At 41.1% G+C, this 12,228-nt stretch overlaps 1 long non-coding RNA gene and 1 pseudogene across 2 annotated transcripts in view; both read right to left on the bottom strand.

The window, feature by feature from the left end:
- Positions 1-12,228, bottom strand: part of LOC110257461 (uncharacterized) — a 590,814-nt gene that overhangs the window by 492,564 nt on the left and 86,022 nt on the right. Inside the window, exon 2 of one of the 2 annotated variants that reach the window (XR_002340074.2) lies at positions 1,801-1,891. The exons of the other annotated variant lie outside the window; for it this stretch is intronic. This is a non-coding gene — a long non-coding RNA (uncharacterized LOC110257461). The remainder of the gene's footprint in view (positions 1-1,800; positions 1,892-12,228) is intronic. 2 annotated transcript variants of the gene reach the window in all.
- On the bottom strand, positions 4,675-5,497 carry LOC146395198 (small ribosomal subunit protein uS2B pseudogene; annotated as a pseudogene).

Below are 12,228 nucleotides of genomic sequence, written 5' to 3'. Positions count from 1 at the left end.
TTCATTCATATTGGGGGTATATGCTCCACCCACTGTACCCTCTCCACCCCTTCTAGTCTCTTCCACCCCTTCTATTCTGCATTAAGTGGGATCCGGCTCATGGACTCTGCCCTTCCAGCAGTGTCTTGGTGAAAACTGATAAATGATACCAAGAGATAAGAATAATAGATCTGAAGCCAAAACATTGATCATTCTTTAACTATAGAGTAGGAATTCTGAGTGAGATTTCCAATGTGGAGATAAATCTATGCTAGTTATCCTACTGAAAAAAAAAAAAAATCACCTGATGTTCATGTCGTGGCTCAGCGGAAATGAATCTGACCAGCATCCATGAGGACAAAGGTTTAATCTCTGGCCTCTCTTAGTGACTTAAGGATCCAGCGTTGCTGTGAGCTGTGGTGTAGGTTGCAGACATGGCTTGGATCTGGTGTTGTGACTGCTGTGGCATAGGCCAGCAGCTATAGCTCCAATTCAACCCCTAGCCTGGGAGCCTCCCTATGCTGCAGGTGTGGTCCTAAAATAAAACAAAACAAAACAACGTCCTGATACCATGTACGTTCTAGAACAGTTAGATGGAGAGATGGTGAGCCCTTCTTGCTAAGGGTTCTACAGTAAGGTATGGAAGGGAGTCCATGGTGTCAGGAGAACATAACTATGGTGAGCCTGAGCATAGCTGTGACATTCTGTACTCAGGGGGGAGAAAGTAAATCTGTGTGCTCCTGGAAGGTGTCTATAGGTTCTGTCTGGCATAGATATGAAAAGCATACTTTTCTCCCTTTGGTTTTGGACACAAGACCCACAGCATGCCAGCAATATCTTTTTTCCTTAATACCTACATAGGGATTTGTCAATACCTGAAGTATATCTATCTTCATTTACTTTCAGTATTGAAAAATCTAGCTTCTTAATCTCCTGATATTTGAGGAAAAAAAAATATCAGTGCCTGAAACAGAATGTAACTAAATGTCGCCCAAATAGGTTTACATTTTTCATGTTTCCTAAAAGAATCCAAGAGAGTCTTTTTTACAAGGAGAATATCTTTGTTGCAATACTTTGCCTGCCTACAGTAGCTTTCCCAAAGGGTGAGGAGGGTTCCCAAAGTACTTCAGAAATGTTAATACATTTGTTCCTCAAATGCCCTTAATTAATGCATAAAGAGGAAGAATTTATTTCCATTAAAAAAAAGAGCCACATTAGCATCTGTCCATAACCCCTTGGCCCTAACCCTGTGGTACACACTGACCCAGCATCTAAATGTCTCCATTTGCACCTCTTTGCCTGAGGGCTTCTCCTGCCCCCACACATCTCTGCCCTTATGCATAGCAAGCTGAAAGGACTGGAGAATTAGCAGTTCTCAGGAGCAGATATCAAGCAATGACTGACCACAACCGAAAATGCATATACAGCGCCCTCTCCCTGCAGCACATTCTCCCCTCTGGTGGGGTAACTCTGAGGCTCATGTTCGACATGGACTCCAGGGTTCCCAGCAGAATTAAGCCCCAGTTACCACAGTGACACTGACTTGAGAATCTACCTCGGAGTTCCCATCGTGGTTCAGTGGTTAACAAATCTGACTAGGAACCATGAGGTTGCAGGTTCAGTCCCTGGCCTTGCTCAGAGGGTTAAGGATCTGGCATTGCCGTGAGCTATGGCGTAGGTTGCAAACTCGGCTCAGATCCTGTGTTGCTGTGGCTCTGGCATAGGCTGGCAGCTACAGCTCTGATTAGACCCCTTGTCTGGGAACCTCCATATGCCGCAGGTGCAGCCCTAAAAAAGACAAAAGAAAAAAAAAGAATGTACCTTGAATCACCTTCCTTGCTGCCCTGGTGCTTCCTGAGGTTCCCTCCTAAATACATCACTTGTTCTTGAATCTGTGTCTCATATTCTGCCTCTAGGGAAAACAAAACAAATGCAAAGAGTGATGCATAGAAGCTGCTTTCAATTAAATCAGATGTAGCCTTTAGGTTTGAGATCCAGAGCTCCTTCCATGAGACCATAGTCTTCTTTCTATATTTAGAATTGTGGGGTTCAAATTAGAAAAGATCATAGAGAGTATTATTCCAAATCCCTCATTCTACCAATGAGGAAACTGAGGGCCAGAGAAGAGAATTTGATTCCTGGGAGTAAGGCAAAGCATCTTTTTGTTCCCAGAACAGCACTGTCCACACTAAGCAGCACCATATCAGTTGGAATGAGAGCATCTTTATGTCTTTCCTTGTTGAATATGATGTAACCAAAATAACACACTACAATAAAGGAGACAGACAAAATTGCAGATAACAAGAAAAATAGGCTAGAAGAAGAGATGGGGAAGGAGGAGAGGAAGAAACAGGTTAGCCTAGCAGTGAAAGGTGAACATAGCACACAATGCTTCTCAGTTTGGGACACACTGGAATCACAAGGGAGCTTTTAAAACTACTAAAGCCTGGCTCCATTCCCCAGGGATCCTGACCTAACTGATTTGCTACACAGCCTTGGCATTGGGACTTAAAAAAAAAAAAAAAACCCTTCAGTTGACTCAAATGTGTAGCCAAGATTGAGAACCACCGGTTTGCTCTACCCAACTGTGCAATTCTCCCATTATTGAGATAAGAAATCACATTGCTCCAAGTGGGACCTTTCAAAAGTCAAAAGAGACACCAAGGATATTTAAAAATGAAGAAATACCACAAATTCTTGTTTAAAAATTGGTATATTTTAAAGGTTTACTTCTAGATCATTTATCATTTATAAAGGGCCTCATGCAATGAAATTACACCTTCAATCATGGTACTTGTAGGTCAAATAACAGCTCCCAAGGAGTTTCCTAGTGGTGCAGTGGCTTAGGTTGCTGCTGTGGCAGGGGTTCTATCCCTGTCCTGGGAACTTCTACTTGTCAATGATGAGCAAAAAAAAAAAAAAGAAGAAAAAGAAAGAAAGCAAAGTAGAAATACTGGCCCCTAAAATGGCTTAATTTCTGGAAGTGGTAAATATAATGTCTTACTGGTAAGAGGGACTTTGCAGATGTGATTAAGGACCCAGAAATGGGGAGAGTGTCCTGGGTCGTCCCAGTGTAATCAGAAGAGAGGCAAGAGGGTCAGGTCAGAGTCAGAGAAGAAGGGGGGTGAGCAGAGGTTTCAGTGATGACCTTGCTGGAAAGAACCACACATCAATGCAGGTAGCCTCTAGAAGGTGGAAAAGGCAAGCCATGGCTCTCCATTAGAGTTCCTAGAAGAGATGCAGCCCTGCCGACAACTTGATTTTAGCCCATAAAACCCATTCTCAGACTTCTGACCTCCAGAACTGTAAACTAATAAATTTGTGTTTTCTGAAACCACTAAGTCTGCAGTAAATTGTTACAGTGGCGGCTGGAAACTAATACAGAACTAGGGATGTGGTCTCTTCATGAGATACAATTTTAAAGTTGTTGATAGATATTTGCTTGCACTCCTGCACCCCACTCCTAATCTTATGGATAATGTAACTTGGAGATAATACTGAAAGCCCCATACTAGACTGATTTGTGATTGTGCAGCCCAGGCCAAATGAACCCCCCACTCCCACCCCAGGCTCCCAATGATAAGCTCTGACTCCAAGGACTCATTATGATGTTGCAGGAGATATGAAATAGGATAATGCTAACATCTGCCTAAGTGCAATGCCCCAAACAGAGAATCAGAGATTCTCAACAATCATTTATTCATTTGTTTATCTAATCTACATCTTAACAAGGTCCCCAGGTTGATGGTTTGAGAAGCCCTGATATATGATACAGCCATGATTATCTGGATCAACCTAAGGAAGTAGAACTTGTATACAAGTTATTAAGTAACAATGAGAATTTTCTCAAAGTAAAATCTAAACTTGTACATTGTTGTTCTTCTCTTTCATTTTACTCACTGTGATTTCAAACTTTTTTGACCACAAGCAGGAGTGCTGAACTAATTTAAAACCATAATATTGATGTTCATATCATTTATTTCTTGGGTTTCATTTCTTCCTCATAAATTCTTAGCTCTGGGCACACAAATTCTGTTTGCCCTCTTTTTGAATAATGCAGCTTCACTAATATGGGGATGATTTTTGCCCTCAGGTTCAAATATTTGTGCCCATGGTTGGCATCAGATTAACACAACAGTAGGTTAAAAAATGCCCCCCAACGTTAGTTATAACAGGCTTTGTAATATTCTTTATATTTGTGGAAAGCTTGGTATGTTTGCTTTTCTATGAACTCACATTGATTCTTTAATTGAAATGATTCATGTACAAAAAATATAACCCTGTTAAAGTGTACAATTCAATGCAAGACTGTGCCCTCATCATCTCATTTCCAGGATATTTTCATTTCCCTGCCAAAGAACAATCACCCTCCATTCTTCCTTCCTGAAGCTCCTGATCAACATTTATTTCTGTCTCAACAGATTTCCCTATTCTGGGCATTCATATAAATGGACTCATTCAACATGTGGCCTTTTATGTCTAGTTTCTTTCATGTATCATGTTTTCAAGGTGCATCCATTACTCAGATCATGGCTGAATAATACTTCATTGTATAGATATACCACATTTGTTTATCCATATAATTAGTTGAGGGACATTTAGGTTGCCTCTTTTTTTTTGACTACTATGAGTAAAGCTTTGTGAATGTTGTTTTTTCTTTTTTCAATTGTAGAAATTGTTGATTTTTCCATCAACCTATTTGCATTTTAAAAGTTTGTGAAAGAACAGCTTAAGACCACTCAGTGATTGCTCCTCTCCAGCAGTGGGAGCAGCAGACCAGTCTTCGGTGGCAGGCTGAGGGCTCCAATTGTCAGTGGGGAAATGCTGGATGGGCACAGGGGGCACCTGCACACCTGCAGGCCAGTCTGCAACCTCAGGCTGGGCAGCAGTGAACTCAGGAGTGGAGTGGTCCATTCACCCTGAAATTCCTCCTTAGTCATCACTTTCTCAGCAGCCTCCTGCTCTTCCTTTCCAATCTTTTTAGGATCTCTGTAGAAGTAGAGATCAGGCATGACCTTCCATGAGTGTTCATGGGAGATGGTGCCACACATGCTCAGAACTTCCTGGGTGAGCATCCACCATACCAGACCCACTGAGTGAGCCCTCTTGTTGTTGCACAGGATGACAACATCCACATAATGTGGAGGAGGGTCTGAGTTACACAGAGCAACATCGGTCAGGTGAACATAAGAGAACTCTGAGAGAGGTTGGTGGGCAGCCCTGGGATCAGTAACCACTGGGAGTCTGGGCTCCCAGGAGGCTGCCTGGATCTGGTTAGTGGATAGTCCAGGAGTGATGCACCCAGCAGTAGGAGTGGCTCCAGAGGCAGCAGCAAATGCAGCCCAGTTAGCGGGTCACGATTCCTAGACGATAGGTCACTGACATTACCTAGGTTTTCAATGGCCACAAGGGCACAAGCTGCCATCAAAAGCTCCTCCCACATTCCCGCCAGATTTAAGATGCAGATGCCATCACTTCTCCTTTGGTAGATAAACTGTTCCATTTGGAAATCAAAGCTGGTGCCACCTAAGTGGGTTCCTGCTGTAAGGAATTTGAGGACATCTTCCTCCTTTGCAGGACATTTGGGGCCCCCAACATTGTGAAAGTTTCCCTTAAAGTTATGATGGGAACCCATAACAATGCTGTATGAACACCTGCTTGGGCAGCATGGAAAGGATGACTATTCTTTTACAAGTATTTGTGTGAACAGACATCATCAATGCTCTTCTGCATATACCTCAAAATGCAATTGTTGGGTCCTATGGTAACCCCACATTTAGCATTTAGAGGAATTGCCGCACTATTTTGCACAGTAGTTACACCATTTTCGATTCCAAGCAGCAATGTATGATGGTTTGAAATTCTCCACATCCTCACCAACACTTGTTTTTGTTTGCTTTTTATTATACACAAGCTACTTGGTGTGCAATGGTATTTCCCTGTGATTTTTTTTTATATTTCCCTAATAACTAGAGATGTTGAAAATCATTTCATAAATTTATTGTCCACTAGCATATTTTCTTAGGAGAAGCATCTCTTCACATCTTTTCCCCATAATGGTCTTTGTGTTGCTGCATTGCAAGAGTTCTTTATATATTCTGAATACTAGGTCATTAACAGGTAAATTGCATGTATTTCCTCCCATTCTGTAGGATATCTCTTCACTTTAATGATGATGTCCCCTGTGCAGCACAGTTTTTTGTTGGTTTGTTTTTTGTTTCTTTGCTTGTTTGTTTGTTTTAATGAAGTCTAATTCACCTATCTTTTTCTTTGGTTGCTTGTGCCTTAAGTATCATATCTAAGAAACTACTGGCTAATTCAAGATATGAAGATTTATACTACTGATTCTATGAAAGTTTTGAAATTTTAGTTTTAACATTAAGATCTTTGATCTACTTTGAGTTAAATTTTGTATATGGGGTGTGGGAGGGGTCCAAATTTTTTTTTTTTTTTTTTTGTCTTTTTAGGGCCCCACCCACAGCATATGGAAGTTCCCAGGCTAGGGGTAGAATCGGAGCTGTAGTTCCAGCCTACACCACAGCCACAGCAAAACAGAATCTGAGCCACATCTGCAACCTACAGCACAGCTCATGGCAATGCCAGATTCTTAATACAATGAGTGAGGCCAGGGATCGAGCCTGCATCTTCATGGATTCTAGTTGGGGTCCTTACTGCTGAGCCACAATGGGAACTCCTCAACTTTTTTTTTTTCAGTGCTGATATACAGTTGTGTCAGCACCGCCTGTGGAAAACCCAATTTTTGAAATGTTCTGTCACCTTTAACAAAAATAAATTGACCTTAAATATGCATGTTTGTTTCTGGACCCTTACTTCTATACCACTTAGCTATTTATCTATTTTTTATTTGTTATTGTTTTTTTTTTTTTTCCACCATAGCATGTGGAATTTTCCAGGCCAGGGATCAAACTCTTGCTACAGCAATGACAACACCAGATCCTTAACCTACTGAGCCAACAGGGAACTCCTACTTGTCTATGTTTATGCCACTACCACACAGTATCGATTACTGTAGCTTTGGATTAAGTTTTGAAATTGGAAAATGTGAACCTTCCAACTTTGTCCTTATTCAGGATAGATTTACGTATTCTGAGTCCCTTAAATTTCCATGATTTTTAGGATCAGCTTGGGAAATATTGCCATATTAACAAATAAAGTCTTCCTATCCATGACCATAAGTTATCTTTACATTTACATATGCCTTCTTTCATTTCTTTCAATTATGTTTTGAAGTTTTCAGCGTATGAGTTTCACATGTCTTTGGTGAAATTCATTCCTAGGTATTTCTTATTGGTATTATTATAAATGGAATTGTTTTCACAATTTGATTTTCAGATCACTCATGGCTACTGTATAGAGATAAGATTATTTTTGTATGTTCATTTCGTATCCTGGAAACTTGCTGACCTTGCTTATTAACACTAGTGGATGTTTGTCTCTATCTTAGTGTTTTCTCTAGAAAAGATCATGTCTTCTACAAATACAGAAGTGACCACCTTCTGTATTCTGTATGCCTTTTATTCCTTTTTCTTGCCTAATTGGACAGACTAGAATCCCCAGTATTGTGTTCAGTAGGAGCACAAGAACACTTGTCATCGTCCTGATCTCAGGGGGAAACGTTTCAGACTTTCAGTATTAAGTATAATGCTATGTGGTGATTTTATAGATTTCCTTTACCAGTGTGTCTTACATTCCTTGTAAGCTGAATATTTTTATCATGAAATTCTTCTGGATTGTGTCAAGTGCTTTTCCTGTGTCTATTAATAGGTGGTTCATGTTTTTTATTCTCTTAATGTGGTATATTGCTTCGATTGATTTTCATGTGTTGAATCAACCTTACATTTCTGGGGTAAATCTCATTTAATTATGGTATATAATCCTCTATGTATCTATATTTCTGTATTCAGTTTGGTATTATATTTTGAGAATTTTTGAACCTATGTTCCTAATAGATATGCATATCTAGTTTTTTTTTTCTTGTAATATCTTTTCCAATGTTGGGAAGTGTTTCTTCCTCTTCTATATTTTGTAAGAGTTTGTAAAGTTTCCTTTCCTAAATTTTTCTTTAAACATTTGGTAGATTCACCAGTGAAGCCATCTGATCCTGTACTTTTCTTTGTGAGATGTTTGTTGATTACTAACTAAATCTCTCCTTGTCATAAATCTATTCAGATTTTGGTATTGAATCAGATTCTGATATTTTTATTTTCTTTCTGTTACCATTTAAGGTGATGTGCTTTTCTGTAAGCTAGATAAGGACATTATTCAGGAGAAATCTATCCTTAGCCTGCTCTCATCTGGAAAATTAAATGATTAAAAGTCCACATTTTTCCTATTTTAGATCTTGTACAACATTACTGTAGGTCCTTGGACTCTGAGCTTATCATCAGAGGTCAGGAAGACAACTTGGCTTATGCTGCATAGTCATGAAGGATCTCAGTGTTAGACTTTCAGTCTTACATTTAGATTATAGTATCTATATGGTTATGGGGGCATGGGGGAGAGTACCATAGCAGTGAAAGAAAATTTAAGATCTTGCTCCTCGCTATTTAAAGTTCAGTCCATGGACAATGGCATCACTATTTTATGAGAGATGTTCCTATATATAAAATGTAAGGCACTCCCCTCAAACTACTGAACCTGAATATACATTTAAACAAGAGCCCCTGGTGATTCATGTGTACATTAAAGTTTGAGAAGCACTGCCATAGATAATCTAGCCATGGATTGTTGAAATTTGATTGTATACACTCCATTAAACAAGGCCTTGGGGAATTTAAAAGGGTGTTTTTGGTTTTTCTAGATATTCTGCTGCCTTCAATTGCAAAAGCAACAAGGCAGCTAAAATATTCTAACCTCAAAATGGCCTCTTATAAATTATTAGCTGAGCTATGTTAACTATCACTCTGTACAATGTTGCAGTAAAATTTGTACGGTGAGAAACAGAAAAGTCAGACTATTTTCCCCAAGAATGTTTAAATATGCCTCCTAGAGAAATTCCATATAATGAACATAGTCCACATCTTCTTTGGCTACTTCTTGAAAGAGATGCCAAATGTCATTCTTAGACTTTGAAGAGGGAGAGGGAAAAATGATAAGCATGGCTGCAGGTGCAGGCGTTACCTTGTTTCATAAATAAAATTTCCTTCTTTTTTTTTTTTTTTTTTTTTTGGTCTTTTTCTCCTTTTAGGCCCGCATCTGCGGCATATGGAGGTTCCCAGGCTAGGGGTCTAATCAGAGCTATAGCCGCCAGCCACAGCCACAGCCACAGCCACAGCAATGCCAGATCTGAGCCACGTCTGCAAACTACACCACAGCTCACGGCAACGCCGGATCCTCAACCCACTGAGCGAGGTCAGGGATCGAAGCCGCAACCTCATCGTTCTTAGTCGGATTCGGTTCGCTGCACCACTATGGGAACTCCCCCCCCTTTTTTTTTTTGGTCTTTTAGGGCCACACCTGTGGCATATAGAAGTTCCCAGGCTAGAGGCTGAATTGGAGCTGCAGCTGCAGGCCAAACGACAGTCACAGCAACACCAGATTCAAGCCACATCTATGACCTACACTGCAGCTTGCGGCAATGCTGGATCATTTAACCCACTGAGCAAGGGCAGGGATTGAATATCCTCATGGATACTGCTCGGGTTCTTAACCCACCGAGCCAACAATGGGAACTCAATTTTTTTTTTAATTTCTAAAACTTATTGTATATATGAGTTATCACATTATATGAGAAATGTATTAGTAAGTTGTCCAGGGGTCTTGGGAGAAAAGGTGCTGTAAGAAAAAAAGGATGAATGGATATCAAGAATGGCCTTAAATTCAGTGCTTTAAAAGCAGAGCCTGAAATAGGGATTTGGATTCAGGTGATATATGGAGGGAGGGTGCCAGGGCAGAGAGCTGTAAGGGGAGAAGGGTGGGGGAGGAATGAGTTTGTGTCATATCAACCTTCAACATGACCCCCCAAGGAGCTCTGGTGTGTGGATTTCACCATGGAGCCCCCTTTGAGGCAAAAGGACTAGCCTGTAGTGGCTCCATGTCAATCAATTATTGACCACCTCTGGAGGGTAAATGTGACCTCGTGGGTGAGGCTGTTGCCTCTTGGCTGAGGGAGACTCTCCAGGAAGGGTCCCTGTGACAGCCAGCAGAACAGGTGTGAGAGGTAAGCATCAGCTGGGAAAGGAGATCTGGGCGGGGCACTAACAGGGCTACAAGAGAATCACATTGGGAGTGGACAGTGACTCTAACACATTCTTATTATTAATTAAATACAAAGCTCAATAAAATCTGAGTGCCTCATAGGAGACAAAAGCAGATATTGATATGGGGTATATTTTCCATTTATGTATCTATATATTTTTTGGACATGCCCACAGCATGCAGAAGTTCCCAGGCCAGGGATCAAACCCATACCACAGTAGTGACCCAATCCACAGCAGTGGCAATGCTGGATCCTTAACTATTAGGCCACCAGGAAACTCCTATCCATATTGACTGAATACATATAATTTTAGCCCCTGTCATGGGTACAACTCTAAGCTGGGCAATCTATGGGGTTTTTTTAAGTATTTCAGTATATGCATCTTATTTAGGGTTCCCTTAAATACAAATCCTGAGAGAAGGACTTGTACACAGGTAATATATCTGGGAAGTAACTCCAGGAAGCACAAGGTATGGGGGGGGGGGATAGAGAGGGTGAGATAGGGAAGGGAGAAAAGGCTTATTCCAAAACAGACTGTGAGCTGTTTGCAGTAACAGCCTTTGGATCTTAGGTCACCACTTTGAGCAAACAAGACTAATTCCATTGGCAAATTTTTGAGAAATGCTCCCAGAATTGGGCCACAGACTCCCAAACTTTGTATGAGGATTCGTCGGGAGGTGTTAACTCTGCAGCCCAGCCTGGCTGCCCTGGTTGTGACTTTTTCAGAGAGAGAGATAAGAAATTATCTTAGAGAAAATTTCATATAAAAAGCCAGGTTTGAATACAGGGCTTGAAAGATTGCTCCATCTTTGATAAATGATGGACTAAGGGATGTGACGCTATACCAAAGGTGAAGGAAGGGAGTTTGAACTTGACCTTGCATAAAATGAGATGTTATAGAGATTAATATGGGGATATTATATAATAAAAGCACTGATTTGTTGAGATCAACATAACAGAAGAGAGGGGCAAGATGGACAGGGACACAACCATTCAACAAATATTCACTCAATACCAGCTGCATACCCAGCACTAATGGTATCAGAACCAGGGAGAGAGCTTTCCAAAATTCATTGATCTCTTGGTGCTCCAGCCTGATTTAGGTCAGAACTGAGTGATATTCCCCCAAAGGCGAATATTAGCCCTTACTCTGCTTCACACGCGGTCCACTCTAAGGAGTCAGGGAGTCCACCCCAGCTGAGTCAGGTGACCTGGTGGGGTCCTGGAAACATCTGAGGGAATTCTGCATCAGGTGGGCTGGGAAGCAACTGAGCTAAAGTTCAGGAGGGCAGGACTCCCATCCTCTCCCAATACCACTCCGTTCCTTTTTATCTAAATGGAAGGAGACCAAACTTGAGATTGTCCACAGCCTTACCCTACAAACTCTCCTTTGACAAAACCCCAACACTCACCCTTTCTTTTCTTTTCTCTTTTCTTTTCTTTTGCTTGTTTGCTTGCTTGCTTGCTTGCTTTCCTCTCTGTCTTTCTTTCTTTGCTTTTCTTCTTTCTTTTTTGCTTTTTAGGGCCATACCTGCAGCATATGGAAGTTCCCAGGGGTCCAATTGGATCTGCAGCTGCCGGCCTATGCCACAGCAGCACAGGACCCAAGCAGCATCTGCAATCTACACCATAGCTCATGGCAATGCTGCTTCCTTAACCCACTAAGCGAGGCCAGGAATGGAATCCACATCATTGTGGATACTAGTCAGGCTCATCACCACTGAGCCACCATGGAAACTCCCCAACCCTCATTTGATGGAACTAGTCCTTGGGGAATTTTCTACCTCCTCAAAAACGTCACTCATCCAACATGTTCCCTCAAAAAGGTCCAAAAATGCTTTGGTCCTGCCTTTAACCAGCGTGGCAAAGTCATTCCTCATTTTAAAGGTCATTTGCCCATTTGCAAGGCCCATAAAGCAACCTTCCTATTTTTTATTTGTTTCAAATTAGCCACCTTGTATTTCTGTTAAATAAAAATCCAGCAGAAATTCTCCACCTCATCAATTTTCATGACTCACAGCAAATTCAGA

Source organism: Sus scrofa, chromosome 17 (assembly GCF_054392235.1).
Source record: "Sus scrofa isolate SSC_HxYL_T2T_F1_AM1 chromosome 17, Sscrofa_HxYL_maternal_Yorkshire_Landrace_v2.0, whole genome shotgun sequence".
Taxonomy (NCBI): domain Eukaryota; kingdom Metazoa; phylum Chordata; class Mammalia; order Artiodactyla; family Suidae; genus Sus; species Sus scrofa.
This window is presented reverse-complemented; position numbering and strand designations above follow the sequence as displayed.